The 17,544-nt window shown below is 35.7% G+C and overlaps 1 protein-coding gene across 2 annotated transcripts in view; it reads right to left on the bottom strand.

The window, feature by feature from the left end:
* Positions 1-17,544, bottom strand: part of LOC137234544 (apolipophorins-like) — an 867,416-nt gene that overhangs the window by 379,883 nt on the left and 469,989 nt on the right. The window lies entirely within an intron of this gene.

The following is a 17,544-nucleotide window of genomic DNA, read 5'->3' as shown; positions in this document are numbered from 1 at the left end:
TATACATTTGAGGAGTTTTCCACTCTTTTATGTAGAATTGAGGCCTGTCTCAACTCAAGGCCCCTTAGTCCCGCTTCAAGTGACCTCTCGAGTTTAGAATCACTGACTCCTGGACACTTTCTTATAGGCGCTCCTCTCTTGTCTCCGCCGGAGACTCAGATTAGCGATAATCCAGTATCAGTGATCAACCGATGGGAACACATGAAGGCATTGCATCATTCATTCTGTCAACGATCGAAGACCGAATACTTTACGGAGTTGCAGAAGAGGACTAAGTGGAAGCGACAACAGCCGGACATGAAGGCGGATGATCTCGTCGTGATACGTGAGGATAATCTGCCACCAAACGAATGGCGACTCGGGCGAGTCGTCGATGTTCATCGTGGGTCCGACAACCGCGTTCGAGTAGTAAAAGTTCGAACAGAGAAAGGACTAGTCACACGACCAATCGTCAAACTTGTCCGACTACCATCGAGTGAATCCACTGATTAATCAAGGACACTAAACGCCTCGTCACTCATCACCCACCCATCGCCTCCATTTTCTATTTTCATTACCTTTTCACTAAAACACATTCTTTTCATTACAGAATGTCATGTTTTGTCGCATCTCGCAGAAAGTCAGAACATGGTTCACATTCCTTCCAGATACCATGCCGCATCTGCAACAACAACCATGGGATATGGATATGCCCTCAGTATCGTGCCAAGTCACCGGAGGAGAGGTTGCGGGTGGTACTCATCCACAAATACTGCCCAAATTGGAAATTTGTCCAAGTTCTGCACGCTGCCATCATTGTGGTGAGAAGCATCACACCACAATTCATATAGAAGCCGACGCCAAGGAGCGGCCGACGTCAACGGAGCTTTAACGTCGCCGCGACGAAAACGACGACGATTCCATGGACGCACCCTCGATACAATCGCTGATGCCACGAAGCCTTACGAATAGATACTCCCACACATCAGTTCATAAACGCTTAGGAGTACAGTAACTCCTCCTTCAACAGCCCAAGCCTTCAGAAGAGAGCCACCTCCTCGCCCTCCAACATGCCGCACCGAAAGGTTTTCGAGCCGGGAAACTATCTTCGATAGCATCTTCGCCAATTTTGATCACCCTCAAGCCGGTAGCTCCAACAGTTATCGTGAAAATTGAATCCGGCGGTCGACTCCATCTTGTGCGGGCACTATTTGACCCGTGCACCCCGAATACGCTCATTGATGCAGAGCTAGCATGTCAAATACAACTGGAGCGTGCAGGGAGTGGGCACAACGAAAGTCGTTACCTAATACTTCGAGGCAAACATGGCGTTAACGAACCGAAATCGACACTGGCTACGGTGGTCGAGAGATACGCTCGAATAAGTCCGAGAACGAACCTGGATCCAAAAATAGTTACGCCGTTCCAGTTCATGCGGCTAGCGGATCCTCAATTTTATATGTCGTCTGCTATTCGACTGGTCATCGGTGCTGACATTTATACAAAAATATGGTGAGCGGTACACTTACGTCATCGGCAGGAGGCCTGTTTCTGCAACCGGCCATATTCGGATTGGTCATTTCTGGTTCCACGGCGCCGTAACAGTGTGACTCCGATCCAACTTTAGTCTAAATTTTCATGTAGATAAACATATACAAACGTAATTTTTTTTATTTTAATCATTTGAACTCGCTATAATGTAATTTTTTTAAATTTTTCGAATTTTTCATTTTCAACAAATTAATAATTTACTTAAATTATCGCTGAATTGAAAACACGTGTCTCGTATACTTTATGGCGACGAGGGAAAACCCATTTTGTGCAAATAAATAGCTTACTTTTGATCAAAGATTGGGCATGAAAAAAAGTGAACAATCATCAAGTGTGATAACAGTGGAGGTCCAAGTCAAGTGTCTTCAGACGAATGCAAAGAAGAACGTGTCAGTGACATAACCTATAATCGTAGTAGTCACATCAAAATGTCGAATAACTTTATTGGAATGGTAGAACCATTCATTCCTTGTGGGGACTTTCCTGGCTATAAGGACAGGATGGACCAATTCTTTGTCTGCAATTCGGTTTCACAGCAACTAAAAGCACCATTGTGCGGTGCAGAAGTCTATGAACTGTGTAAAAAACTAACAACGCCTCAATTGCCAAGTCAAAAAACGTATGCAGAATTGATGAAAGTTTTGACTGACTATTATCAACCTAAAAGAAACAAGCGTTCAGAAAGTTACAAATTTTACAACGCCATGCAAGAAGAAGGTGAGACCATTTCCGATTATATTGTGAGGTTAAAGTTTTTGTCTCAGGAATGTGAGTTTGGTGATTTTATCACAACCGAATATGCTAAAGACGTTCCTTATTTACAACAAAAGCATTTGAATGAAGAGTTATTAGATCAGCTAATTAGAGGTCTCAAAAGTTAAAGAATCCAACAAAAACTTATGGATGACCTAACCTCAAATTTCGATAAAGCATGTGAGAAAGCCCTTCAATTGGAGTTAACAAAGAAAGGTCAAATCGAAATGCGTTCGAATGTAGTCAATAGTCTAAAAGTGACACTAACACCAATAAAGACAAAAGCTTTTCTGTCAAGTCAGATAGTAAGCTCAAAAGTCAGAAGCAAACACAAAAATCAAAAAAGTCTTATGACAGTCAAGCGCAAAAGTTTAATAACGGCAAACGGTGTGGAAGGCAATACGACGAAAAGAAATGCCCTGCAGTCAATTGGGAATGTTTCAAGTGCAAACGTAAGGGTCGCACTTCAAAAGTTTGTACATCATTCGAGTCGATAAAGAGCATCAATAATATCAACGATGTCAATGAAGCATGCTGTATTGATGTAAAAGTCAACAATATTCTGGTAAAAATGGCTAGATAAATTATTCCATGGATGGCGTGGTAGGTTTGAAAGCAAAATAGTTATCAAATCAATTGTAGAAAAAGATATATTTGAAAATATTAGGAATAGATTTCCTAACATTGTTGATGAAAAAATGAATGAAGTCATGAAAAACTTTGAAGTAGATTTAGTCTTAAAAAAAATAAGACACCAGGTTTTCATGCCGCGTACACTATTCCTTTTAAATTACGTGATCAAATCAGTTTAGAACTTGATCTCTTATGTAAAGAAGAAATATTAGAGCCTATTCAATATAGCCAATGGGCCAGTCCTATCGTGATTGTTGCAAAATCGAACGGTGAAATACGGATTTGTCTCGATGGAAAAGCGTCATTAAATAAGTGTCTAGAATTTTCCCACTATCCATTACCTTTAGTTGACGATATATTCGCCGATTTTGCAAATTGCAAATTTTTTTCTGTTATCGATTTGAAAGGCGCATATCAACAATTAAAATTGTCCAATAATTCCAAAAATATTCTTGTCGTAAATACTCAAAATGGCTTATATGCATATAAGCGTTTAACATTTGGTATTAATTGTGCTGCATCGATATTTCAGTCCGTTATGGATCAAATATTAAAGGGCATGCCATTTGTAAGAGCATTTCAAGACGATATAATTATTGGAGGATCTGCAACAAGCCACGGATAATGTTTACGCGGTGTGTAGTCGTTTATCTGAATTCAATGTTAAAATTAATAATGAAAAAAGTCAATTTTTAAAAAAGTCGGTCGAGTATTTGGGTCAATGTTTAACAGATAATGGAGTGAAACCAAATCCAAATAAAGTTAGAGCCATTGTTAATGCACCAGCACCAACTAATGTGCAACAATTACAGTCATACTTGGGTCTTGTAAACTATTACAGAAAATTTGTTCCAAATATGTCTACTGAACTGAGCGTTCTGTATGAATTGCTACGAAAAGAAAAACCATTCAATTGGAATGATGACTGTCAGAGAGTATTCGAAAAAAGTAAAAATTTCATAGTTGAAAGCAACGCATTGGAAAGAAGCCCATTATTGTCTCAACTGACGCAAGCCCTTATGGAGTGGGAGCAGTCCTCTCACACATTGTAAATGGTAGGTAACATCCAGTTTTGGGCTAGCTATTATTTTTGCCGTGAGAAAGTTTCATAAGTACCTATTTGGACAACCCTTTACAACTTTTACAGATAATTCAATCATAAAAGAAATTTTCAGTCCTAACAAGTCTAATAGCTCGGTTGCAGCTGCACGCTTGCAACGTTGGTCAGTTGAATTGTCTATGTATCGATATGAAATCAAACACGAAAGTGCTACACAAATGTCCCATGTGGATGCATTGTCCCGTCTACCATTGGAAAATGAACAAACAGTAATCAAAAATATTTCGGTTAACTTTTTAAGTATCTCAAATGATTTGCCTTTGCTACACAAACAAAGCTTGATCCAATATTATCGTATATTTACTCATTCGTTAAAGAGAAATGGCCAATTGAAGTTGAGGAAAAATTTAAAAGTACTTTGTCAATAGAGAGAAGTTGTCAATTGAAAATAATTGTCTATTTTACTTTTCGAGTAGTTGTCCCTAAGAAATTGCAAAATCGTGTTTTAAAATTGCTTCATGGAAGCCACATGGGTATTACTCGAATGAAAATGGTAGCAAGATCATACGTTTGTTGGAATAATTGCGACAAGGACATAGAAAATTATGTCAACGATTGCGAAGTATGTCAACAAACAAGAACACCAAACAAACCCAAAACTGAGACATTTCCATTTGAGAGAATCCATATTTATTTTTTCGATTTTGCCGGTAAACAATTTTTGTTAATTGTAAACTTACTTACTTACTTAATTGGCGCTTAACCGTCTAAACGGTAATTGTAAACTCATATACTAAATTTTGTGAAATTAAAATTATGAGTTCAACTACTGTATCTCACGTAATAGAACAATTGGTCAATATTTTCGAATATTTCGGTTATCCAAAAAATATTGTTAGCGATAATTGTCCCCCATTTCAAAGTTTTGAATTCAGTAGTTTTTGTAAAAGAAATGGTATTAACGTATATAAAAGCCCGCCATATCATCCCGAGTCGAACGGATTAGACTTTATTAAATTATTATTATTAAAGAAATGGTATTAACGTATATAAAATCCCGCCATACATACCGAGTCTAACGGATTAGCGTTCTGCTGTGTTAGGACTGTCGAAACTTTATTCAAAAAATATTGCTTGACTAAAACAAATTCTTTGTCCATGGCACATAAAGTAAAAAAATGTTTACTGTACTATCGTAGCACGCCGACAACAGCTACCGGTCAGTCACCGTCATCAATTTTATTAGCATACAAACCTAGAATTGTATTAGATTTGTTAAAAAGTGAGAAAGTTGTTGATTCAAAACAGAAAGATTGTAAACAATCTAACTTAAGAAAAAATGTTATTACTAAGCCCATTGATAAAACAAACAACCAAGGTTGAATTATCAAGAAGGGGTAAATTTATATTACTTAAAATCATTTTAAAGAATTTGTCAAATGGTTACCAGCTGTAGTTAAAAAAAAGATATCTGATTTAAGATATCTAATAATAGTAAATAATCAAATTCGTTATGTACATGTTAACCATCTACGAAAAAAGAAAGTTTCAGAACGGTTTGTAGTTTTAGTAGAAAATATAAATGCACAAAACGATTCCAATAATGATGTATACAAAATTGATAATGACGATAAAGGTTCAGCAAAAGTTGAGGAAGACAAACCACTTATGGAGAATACTCCCAACCGCAAAAGCGCAAGACGACCAATTCCAGTTCGTTTTTACCAATCTGTAGATTTTAAAAATAAAAAGGGGAAGATGTAATATATTCTAGCAACGCTGAACTATCAAAATTATATAGATATGTATATATGTTTGTTTATGAAATAAAACACTTGAATTATTATCGCTGAATTGAAAAGACGTGTCTCGTATATTTTAATGCGAAACCGATTATAGGTGCAGATTTTTTATGCAAACATTGACTTCTCATTGATATTAAAAACAAATGTTTAATAGATCCATTAACAAATTTATCAGTTAACACAAAATCGTACTATTGTAACATCTCGCTTCCAAACATTTTTTCAGTAGAAAATCAATACACAAAATTGTTGAAAGAATTTCCTTCCCTTATAGAAGAGCCAAGTTATTCAAAACCAGTTAAACACACCACAGTTCATAGACTAGTTACAGAAGGTAATCTTCCTTTCTCAAAGCCAAGACGTTTAGACCCAATCAAATTTAAGGTAGCTAAAACTAAATTTGATTATCTTGTAAAAACTGGAGTTTGGAGACCATCAAATTCATCTGTAGCATCACCGCTTCATTTAGTACCAAAAAAAGAGAGTAATGATTGGCGTCCCTGAGCTGATTTTAGAAGACTTAATACTGTTACTGTTCCTGACCGCTACCCTCTACCACATATTCAGGATTTTAATATGAATCTAAGAAATAAAAAGATATTTTCAAAGTTAGATCTTGTTAGAGCGTATCACCAAATACCAATGGCAGAAGAAGATATTTATAAAACAGCGATTACTACTCCTTTTGCTATGTTTGAGTTCATTCGAATGCCTTTCGGCTTGAACGAACGGTTTAGGACAATCTCCGGATGATTCACACCATATATGGAAATTTAATTAATCTTAAATTTTGAAATGGTTGTTGAGATAAAAGATTGTTTAGTTCATCATCTTGTTGCTGTTCCTTTTCTAAAATTTTAAAACTAAATTCTGAATTTTGAATTGCCTCTATTTCAAATGCCCTAGATAAAGTATCAGCCACCACATTTTCTTGTCCAGTAATATGCTGAATATCACTTGTAAATTGTGCAATAAATTCAAGATGTCTGGCTTGTCGCGGACTTCGTTCAGTTTTTGAATTGAGAGCGAAAATTAAGGGATTATGATCAGTAAACACAGTGAATTCTCATCCTTCTAATAGATATCGAAAATGTTTAATATTAAGATAGATTGCTAATAGTTCTCTATCAAAAGAACTATATCTCATTTCAGCTGGAGAAAATTTCTTCGAATAAAATTCGAGAAGCTCAGATTTATTGTTAACATTTTGTTGTAGAACACCACCGACTGCCGTACTGTATGCATCTACAGTTAAAGTTAATTTTGCATCTTTGCTAAAATGATTTAACAAGGCCTTACATGCAAATTTATCTTCAATGCATTCAAACGCTTGAATAGATTTATCATCCCAAATTAGAAGTTTGTCTAGGTTTTTATTTGATTTATTAATTAAATCATATATAACTGCAGTAAATTCTGCTAATTGTGAAATATATCTATGGTAATGATTAACCATACCAATAAACTTTTGTGTTTGTTTAATGGATTTTGGTAGTTCAAGATCTCGAATAACTTTTATTCTTCCTTCAGATGGACGTATTCCTAATTCAGAAATACTATGCCCTAGAAAATCAATTCTAGTAACACCAAAAATGCATTTATTTGGTTTAACATTCAAACCATATTCTCCACGAAACAAAAAAAAAAAAAAAAAAAAGTTAGTAAAATTAATGAAATTAGTAATAAATCTGTCGCCGTAACTACTGCTAATCAGTCTCGTCAATGCTCTTCTCTTGTATCATCAGCTAATAATAATAATACTATACCAGTCTCTCGTGCTGCGACGTGCTCACCTATGTTATATTCTACTGTTGTCACAAATGCATTAAATGCGAAAGCTACGTCGAATACTGCTGCTGCTGTTACTTTGTGTGCTTCTTCGCTGCCAGATGATACTCTACCACATGCTAAACCTGTTTTTAGTTCTGCTGTTACTCTCTCTACTACATTAACTTAGAAACAAAATTATTTAGCTAAAACATTTGCTGTACCTATGCAAGCATCCCAGCAGTCTACTAATACTAAGCTTATAAGTGATACTACTCCATCTTCATTCGTAAATGGTCCTAGTACTGAACCTATGACTCTAAATTCAAATTTTTCCGCAAATGGATTGGACCGCTCACTTGATTTTTCGTCTACTAGTCGTACTATTCCAAATGTTCCAACACATACTGTGTCTCATGTTTCCAAATGGAAAACTAATAATAAATCTAACCGAAAGCCTCGTAAACAGCCTTTACTTGTTAGATCCAGCCACAGTCAGGAACTTGGTGTCGTACGATCGTTGAAGTGGCTCCACATATACTCTTTCTTACCTAGCGTTTCTTCCGACAATATTATATCTTATGTTTCTAAACATGCCTCAATGGAGAAGCGTTTTCTGGTGTGCATTAAGCTTGTGAAGAAGGATGTTACGGAAGGTGATCTAAGGAAAGTCAACTTTAAATTGGGTGTTGAAGATTGGTGTTATGAGAAGGTGTTAAATGCCGATATTTGGCCTGCGAATGTTAAACTTTGTCCCTTCCAGTTTTTTCCGGTCATAATGCATAATAAGCCCTTGAAAATATATTTCCATAACGTGTCTGGTTTAAGAACAAAATCTAAAGTACTCTTTGACTTGAGCTCTCACTCGGACTATGATATTGTGTTTCTTATTGAGAGCTGGCTCAATGAAAATTTTTTTAGCAACGAATTCTTCGATCCTAAGCTATATAATGTTTTTAAGAAGGACAGAGACTTCGCGAAAACCAAGACTTCAAGAGGTGGAGGTGTACTCAATGCAGTTTCCACGAAATATCGCTGTTCATTGGTTCCCTTGGCAAATGGGGACTCGCTCTTAGATCAACTTTGTGCATCAATTTGCAGCAGCTCTAAACTTCTAATCTGTGCATCGTATATTCCGCCGTATAGTGCTGATGGACTTTATAAACATATATTGATAATATTTTAGCTTTATTTACTAAGCATTCTAACATTAATTACTGTATTCTTAGTTATTTTAACCTGTGCAATATAAGCTGGAACAGACTAGATGATAGTTTTTCTTTCTTTCCTAATAATGTTAATAGTTTCGCTGAGTCTTATGTAGTTGATAATTTGTTAAGTCTTAATCTTGTCCAGGTTAATAGTTTCATTACCAGACTCTTAAAAATTTTGGATCTTATATTTATTAGCGATAATATGAATTTTTCATTAAATGAGTGCCTTTGTCGGCTGCAAATCAACATCATGTTCCACTAGTGCTAAACTTGGAATTTTATAATTTTAACTCTATTTGTGAAGATAACCATCCTACTAGTTTTTGTTTTAAAAATTGCGATTTTGATTCCGTCAACTCTGAAATGTCCTCTTTAGACTGGGATTGTCTTTTCTATGGTCTATCTTTACATGACTGCTTTGACATTTTTAAATTTAAAGTTAACAGCATCTGCAAGAGCATTATTCCTATTAATAAAAAAAGATCTTATAAAATTCCATGGTATACTAAAGACTTAAAGAAACTAAAAAATTTAAGAAACAAATTTTATAAAAAATTTAAGTCTTCAGGCTCTTCTTCCCATAGAGATCTATATCTGCGTTACTCGAAGGAGTTTAAATCCATGAGCAGGGTGCTACATAAAAATTATGTTCAGAAATATGAAACTGAAATCAAAACGAACCCAAAAGCGTTTTGGCTTTATGTTAAGTCTAAAAAATCGTGTTCTGTTATTCCGTCTCAGGTATTCTATAAAGAAACTATTGCCTCGACCTCCTATGAGGCTGCAAATCTTTTTGCGGGCTTTTTTAGTTCCAACTTTGAGTCTGACATTGAAGAAACTGAAAACCAGGGCCCAGTCGTTGACTCTCCTATCAATTTTGGTTCTCTCAACCTAATAATTGATGATGTAATAGATGGCATTAGGAATATTAGTTACACAACACAGACTGATGTCGATGGTTTATCGGCCTGCCTATTTAAAAATTGTGCAGGTTTTGCTTACCCCCTTTTAATTTTACTCAATAAATCGCTTGATAGTACCCCTATTTTTAAAATCGGTAACAAGAATGATATTGCCAATTACAGACCCATCTCTAAATTGTCTACGGTTTCTAAATTATTTGAGTACATCGTTAAACAGAAAATGCTGTTTGCCATTAAGAGCTTGATATAACCTAATCAGCATGGCTTCCTGCCAGGAAGATCTACCACAACAAATCTAGCCATATTTTCAGAATTCTGTTTATCAGCTTTTGGTAACCGTTGTCATGTTGACACCATATATATGGACTTTTCGAAAGCTTTTGATAAAGTTAGCCACTCGCTTTTATTATCCAAACTAGCTAGTTTGGGATTTCACTCCATGTTTTTATTGTGGATAAGGTCGTATCTTTCATCTAGAAGCTGTGTAGTAAAAGTTGACAATACGTCATCACGTTATTTTTTTGCCTCCTCTGGTGTTCCCCAGGGTAGTATTTTGGGTCCGGTGCTCTTTATTATCTTTATAAATGACATATCAAGCTGCTTTCGACACTCACAATTTCTGTTATATGCTGATGACCTGAAAATATTTTCGGCTATCACCAGTCACCTGGACTCTGTTAAGTTACAAGAAGATCTTAATAACGTTGTAGCCTGGTGTAATAGTAACCGATTACATTTGAACATAAAAAAGTGTTTTCATATTTCGTTCTCAAAGTCTCGTTCTCCCATTCCCACCTCATATTGTATCGAGGACTCTCAACTTTGCTCCCTTAGAGAAATTTCGGATCTCGGTGTTGTCTTTGATTCCAACTTCTTATTTCTTGGTCATATAAATTACATAATTGCTAAATCCTACTCAATGCTTGCATTTATTCGCCGGTTTGGCTCAGATTTTAAGGACCCTTATACACTGAAATTATTGTATACGAGTTTGGTACGTTCAAAGTTAGAGTATGCTGTCTTTATCTGGAGACCTTATTATGATTGTCATATCAATCGGATTGAACGAATTCAAAAATCTTTTATTCGATTCGCTCTTCGGTCGATTGGGTTTATGGATCCGTTACCCTCGTACACTGCTAGATGCCAGCTAATTAACTTAAAATTGTTATACTCCAGAAGAATCATTCTGTCATTATACTCAGTTGAGCAGAGCTCACAGAGTATATTAAGTTTGATTGGATAACGGTTGGTTGTACATATATAAAGGAATCGAGATAGATATAGACTTCCATATATCAAAATAATCAGGATCGAAAAAAAATTTGATTGAGCCATGTCCGTCCGTCCGTCCGTCCGTCCGTCCGTCCGTCCGTCCGTTAACACGATAACTTGAGTAAATTTTGAGGTATCTTGATGAAATTTGGTATGTAGGTTCCTGAGCACTCATCTCAGATCGCTATTTAAAATGAACGATATCGGACTATAACCACGCCCACTTTTTCGATATCGAAAATTTCGAAAAACCGAAAAAGTGCGATAATTCATTACAAAAGACCGATAAAGCGACGAAACTTGGTAGATGAGTTGAACTTATGACGCAAAATGTAAAATTAGTAAAATTTTGGACAATGGGCGTGGCACCGCCCACTTTTTAAAGAAGGTAATTTAAAACTTTTGCAAGCTGTAATTTGGCAGTCGTTGAAGATATCATGATGAAATTTGGCAGGAACGTTACTCTTATTACTGCATGTACGCTTAATTAAAATTTGCAAAATCGGAGAAGGACCACGCCCACTTTTAAAAAAAAAAATTTTTTTAAGTAAAATTTTAACAAAAAATTTAATATCTTTACAGTATATAAGTAAATTATGTCAAGATTCAACTCCAGTAATGATATGGTGCAACAAAATACAAAAATAAAAGAAAATTTCAAAATGGGGGTCGCTTCGCCCTTTTTCATTTAATTTGTCTAGGATACTTTTAATGCCATAAGTCGAACAAAAATTTACCGATCCTTGTGAAATTTGGTAGGGGTTTAGATTCTAGGACGATAACTGTTTTCTGTGAAAAAGGGCGAAATCGGTTGAAGCCACGCCCAGTTTTTATACACAGTCGGCTGTCTGCCCTTCCGCTCGGCCCTTAACACGATAACTTGAGCAAAAATCGATATATCTTTGCTAAACTCAGTTCACGTACTTATCTGAACCCACTTTACCTTGGTATGAAAAATGAACGAAATCCGACTATGACCACGCCCACTTTTTCGATATCGAAAATTGCGAAAAATGAAAAAAATGCCATAATTCTATACCAAATACGAAAAAAGGGATGAAACATGGTAAGGTAATTGGATTGTTTTATTGACGCGAAATATAACTTTAGAAAAAACTTTATAAAATGGTTGTGACACCTACCATATTAAGTAGAAGAAAATGAAAAAGTTCTGCAGGGCGAAATAAAACACCCTTAAAATCTTGCCAGGTATTACATATATAAATAAATTAGCGGTATCCAACCGATAATGTTCTGGGTCACCCTAGTCCACATTTTGGTCGATATCTGGAAAACGCCTTCACATATACAACTACCACCACTCCCTTTTAAAACTCTCATTAATACCTTTAATTTGATACCCATATCGTACAAACTCATTCTAGAGTCACCCCTGGTCCACCTTTGTGGCGATATTCCGAAAAGGTGTCCACCTATAGAACTAAGCCCCACACCCTTTTAAAATACTCATTAACAACTTTCTTTTGATACCCATATTGTACAAACAAATTCTAGGGTCACCCCTGGTCCACCTTTATGGCGATATCTCGAAACGGCGACCACCTATAGAACTAAGGCCCACTCCCTTTTAAAATACTCATTAACACCACTCGTTTGATGCCCATATTGTACAAACAAATTCTAGGGTCACCCCTGGTCCACCTTTATGGCGATATCTCGAAACGGCGTCCACCTATGGAACTAAGGATTACTCCCTTTTAAAATACTCATTAACACCTTTCATTTGATACCCATATCGTACAAACGCATTCTAGAGTCACCCCTGGTCCACCTTTATGACAATATCTCGAAACGGCGTCCACCTATAGAACTAAGGCCCACTCCCTTTTAAAATACTCATTAACACCTTTCGTTTGATGCCCATATTGTGCAAACGCATTCTAGAGTCACCCCTGGTCCATCTTTACGGCGATATCTCGAAAAGGCGTCCATCTATAGAACTTAGGTCCACGCCCTTTTAAAATACTCATTAATACCTTTCATTTGATACCCATATCGTACAAACGCATTCTAGGGTCAACCCTGACCCACCTTTATGGCTATATCCCTAAATGGCGTCCACCTATAGAACTATGGCGCACTCCCTCATAAAATACTCTTTAATGCCTTTCATTTGATACACATGTCATACAAACACATTCCAGGGTTTCCCTCGGTTCATTTTCCTACATGGTTATTTTCCCTTATGTTGTCACCATAGCTCTCAACTGAGTATGTAATGTTCGGTTTCACCCGAACTTAACCTTCCTTACTTGTTTTCTTTTGTTTATGACATAGTTCGTGGAACTATTGATTCCTCTGCCTTGCTAGAATGCATTTCATTTCATATCCCAGCCCGAAGCTTGAGGAGTAATGACATCTTTTTTATTGATCGAGTTAGAACAATGTATGATTTTAATTCTCCTATTCTAAGAGCATTAAGAGAATTTAATTTGTACTCAAGAGTACATGATGTTGATTTCTCTCTACCAAAAACCAAATTTTAATTGTTATTAAATAGGATCGTTAATTAATTTGTAATTTAATGTTTTTATTCTACTTAGTCTGCGGATCATATTAACAATATGTAGGTCACTACAATAATATGCTGACAAACAATTATCTATTATGAAATCATGTACTTTTTAGTATGTAAGCATTAATGTAATTATGTATGTGTAGGTTAAGAACTTTTGTATAAATAGAAATGCATTTCTTTAATAAACGGGAATAATAATTTTACGCTACACATCGGCGTTTCAGCTAATTCGTGTTTTTACATATTTCATGGCGATCCTGCCAGACTAGATCAAGAACTAGCAAAACTGTCAGAGATCCTGCCAACTCGCGTTACCACAGCCCTGATAAAATTCGTGTCAGTGGATATATGCAAAATACAAAAAAAAAACCAGCCAATAAGAACAAAAAAAATGAAGAAAAAGTCAAAAAGAGAACTTATAAACATATAAAAAGCGCTATATAAATTTGCAACAATAAGACATGTCGCGCTCCTTTTCATAGCAAAAAGGCTAGCGTAAGAAAAACAAGCAACCTTATTGTTAATGATAAGGTTGACTTAGGATAATTGCTTATCAGGCTGTGCCTGCAATCTAGGACTTGTAAAGAATAAAAAACACAGTTGTCCTGAACCAGAAATTGGTGAAAATTATAGAATATTACTTGAGTAGGCAAATTTAAAAATAATAAAATGGTACCCTAGTTCTCAAAGATCAAATAATTGCGTTAACTTTAGAAGTTATGCAAGTGAAGAATCCCGGTAAAAAATAATAATAATAAATAATTCTTCATTAATATCATGACGATTCTGTCTTGGTGCCCGTAGCAGAAATCGCATGACATATAAAGCCAGATAAAGATATTGATGGAAGATATGAAAAATATGAAAAGAAAATTGAAAGATACGCAAAATTATTGCATCCACTGTACCTTTCATCTACCAATTAGCTAACTCCTACTATAAATTGCCTTGCTCTTCCATCAATTACAGCTTCTAAAAGTTTCTGTATCATTAGTTACGGATTTCATATTCAGTATGTTTAAAAACTCAAATAAAAAAAAAATATTAAGGAACTAGCGGGACCCCGGTGTGCTTCGCTACACCAATAGAAATATTGGAAAAAGAATAAAATATCATAGAATTTTTTTAATTTTTATTTCAATTCTTAATCCAAAACATTTGGATACACTACATTGCCTACTCTGGAACAGGCAACGTATAGCAGTCCGTGCGAAAAGCACGGTTCCTCCAAATTAATCCGCATTCTCAAAGCGTTTGTTCTTGCGCCTTGTTGACTGACATAGCAAATGACAGGCGCACTGGAAATTGCAAACGCTTGAATTCAAATAACATGTCTGGTATCAGTAGGATTCGCGGTATAAGCACAATTTCACCTTTCGCTTTGCCCTCAGTATTGTTGCTTCAACTAAATTCGTCATCAACTTTTTTACATTCGGCCTTGTTCCATTACGCAATTTTGGTGCATCTAAATTCCGTAGTAAAATAACTGATGAGCCGACCTTCAAATTTAAACAATGCGGTGGCATACCAGACGGTTCCAATGAATTCAAAAATTCAACTGGATAATTCACTGCGTGATCTTGATTCATTGCGCTATCCACTGACTTGTATGTTGTCATCACACAAGGCAATTTTTCAGAATGTAATGATTGATTTCATTGACATGTACATTTTTTGGTGCCAGTATTGCGCGTTCTCTCAACCAATCGCGATTCATGTAATTTTGAACAATATTTGGAAACACTCGTTCAATTAATTCTTCTTTTGATTGGATGATTGTACAAAAATTGTTTGGCAATGTAATTAAACCATTTGTTTTGTCGATTGGAATTTTGCCATTCTCTAACAATGCCGATTTCTAACAATTGCTTCGAGAACTGCTCTGCAGACTAGTCATTGCGCAACTGAACACGCATGTTTAAGTGTAATGTTAATTTTTTCACGTATAGCCACAAAAGGGAAGACTTCAAACATGCATTGGTCTCATCTGCCGGTGTTGATCGTGGAATAACTGGCAATGTTTGCCGAAAGTCACCTGACAATAAAATTAAAGCACCACCAAAAAGACTTCGGTTTAAACGTAAATCTTGCATCGGTCAGTTTAATGCTTCCAATGATTTTTTGTTTGCCATTTTACAAGTTATCACATTAGACCCACAGTTATCACATTTGCCCACTGTGCCTGAACATATTTACCAACAATTTTATATAATTTATTTTATAATTACATATAACAGGAGTAAGCTTGGCTCCTGGTCACAACTAAGCAACACCAATTTCTTGCTTCGCTTTAGTTATCTTATCAATAACTAAAAACCTGTTTGCGCTTATCATGCGAGGAATGTAACAGGCGCTAAGTATGGCTTGATTGCTACCTAGCACAGCTAAGATGTGACAACAAACGCTTTCCTTATCACCACCCACATAGCAACAGCGACAGCGCATAACCTGTTTGCTTGCACAAGTTTGGCCAAGCAAGAGAAACTAGCGTGTTACTTCTGACCTAGTAATAGCGTCGCTGCAAAACCCGTTGTAAGCGTGGGTTGATCACCGCCTAGCAACCACTACCATGTTTTGCGCCAGCAGCATGGTACTAACAACAACTGCTGATGCTGCGTGATGGAATGTAACCGGAGTTAAGCTCATAACCATCTCCAAAGCATTAGAGCAAAGCGTAGCAACAAATTAGGGTAAACGTATGTTGTTAAGCAATATGGCACAGGCACAGGCTAGCGGTAAGAACAATATGCACCTACAACCGCAACCCCTTTCCCATGGGCTTCCTAGCGTTAAGAAAAGTATTTAAGGCAGTAGGATTAAGTCAAGTGTTTTAGTTTTAATTGGAAGACGCAATCAAGCGTATGAAATAAAGCAGTAATTTAAAGTGTTGTGTTTTATTTTAAAAGTGAAGTGTATCCTTATTAAAAGATAAAAATAAACAGACCCTTGTAAAAAGGATATTGCAGTGCGAAATAAAAACCTTATAAAAAGGATTAAAGTGACAGCTATAAAAATAAAAAATAAAAACGACGATTGTGCAGTGCAAAATAGAGTCCTTATAAACAGGATTAAATTGACAATAAAAAAAAACTTTAAAGAGGATGCAGATCGTGCAAACCGCGTTTGCTGTGAGACTAAAATTTTTTTGAAAATATCCTTGTACGGTACCACGGTGGCCGCCAAGGATAACAATTAAGTGACATTAAAAAGAAAAAAGTTTCAAAAAAATCATCTTTATTTGTGAACATATACGTACATATATAAAAAATTTCGATACATAGAAAAATCGCGAAAATTAAATAACTTTCGTAATAAAAATTGCAAAAATTAAAAAAAAAAGAAAAAGCATTCGTGATTTAAGAAAAAAATATTAGAACCACTTAAAGTTTGCTGTAAAAGAAAACATAGCTGAAATATTTAAAGTTATGATTGAAGTAATTATGATAATAAAAATAATACTGAATTGCGTATTAAGAAAATAAAAATTACGTTTTTTGTAAATTACAACGAAATAAAAAAATCATCACTCGACAAGGATCATCACAGGTGGAATCTAGAGCAGCAGTAAGCCTTGACATCTGAGCCATCTAGGACAAGAATAGGACAAGAAAAAGAGTTAGAGTAAGTTATTGAAGTTTAAAATGTCACCTAGGAATTTAATCTTTAGATAATAAACTGAAAATTTTTTCACCCACTTATACATAGTTTCGATTTAAAAAACTGTATTAATTAGAATCCAATTTATTAAAAATCGAGGAACTGTAAAGCATATAGTAGATTCCGCGGTAGGAGTAGTTAAAGAAACTTTTGAAAGACAAATTGCTGAGTTAACTCAGGCAATTCAAAGCGTTCTTCCTCAAAAAATTGAAACTCATAGGCCCGTAACAATTGTAGAAGGAGTGCAAAATACTCATACTGACCTTAGTTTAATCAAGTCACTTCCTGAATTTAAGGGTAAAATGTCGGAATATCCGGCTTGGAGAGAAGCAGCTAAATTTGCATTGAGCTATTATAGTGAAGGCTCAGAGCCGTATTATATCGCGAT

The sequence above is a fragment of the Eurosta solidaginis genome, chromosome X (genome assembly GCF_040869045.1).
Source record: "Eurosta solidaginis isolate ZX-2024a chromosome X, ASM4086904v1, whole genome shotgun sequence".
NCBI lineage: Eukaryota > Metazoa > Arthropoda > Insecta > Diptera > Tephritidae > Eurosta > Eurosta solidaginis.
The sequence above is the reverse complement of the archived record's forward strand: the minus strand, read 5'-3'. Positions and strand labels throughout refer to the sequence as shown.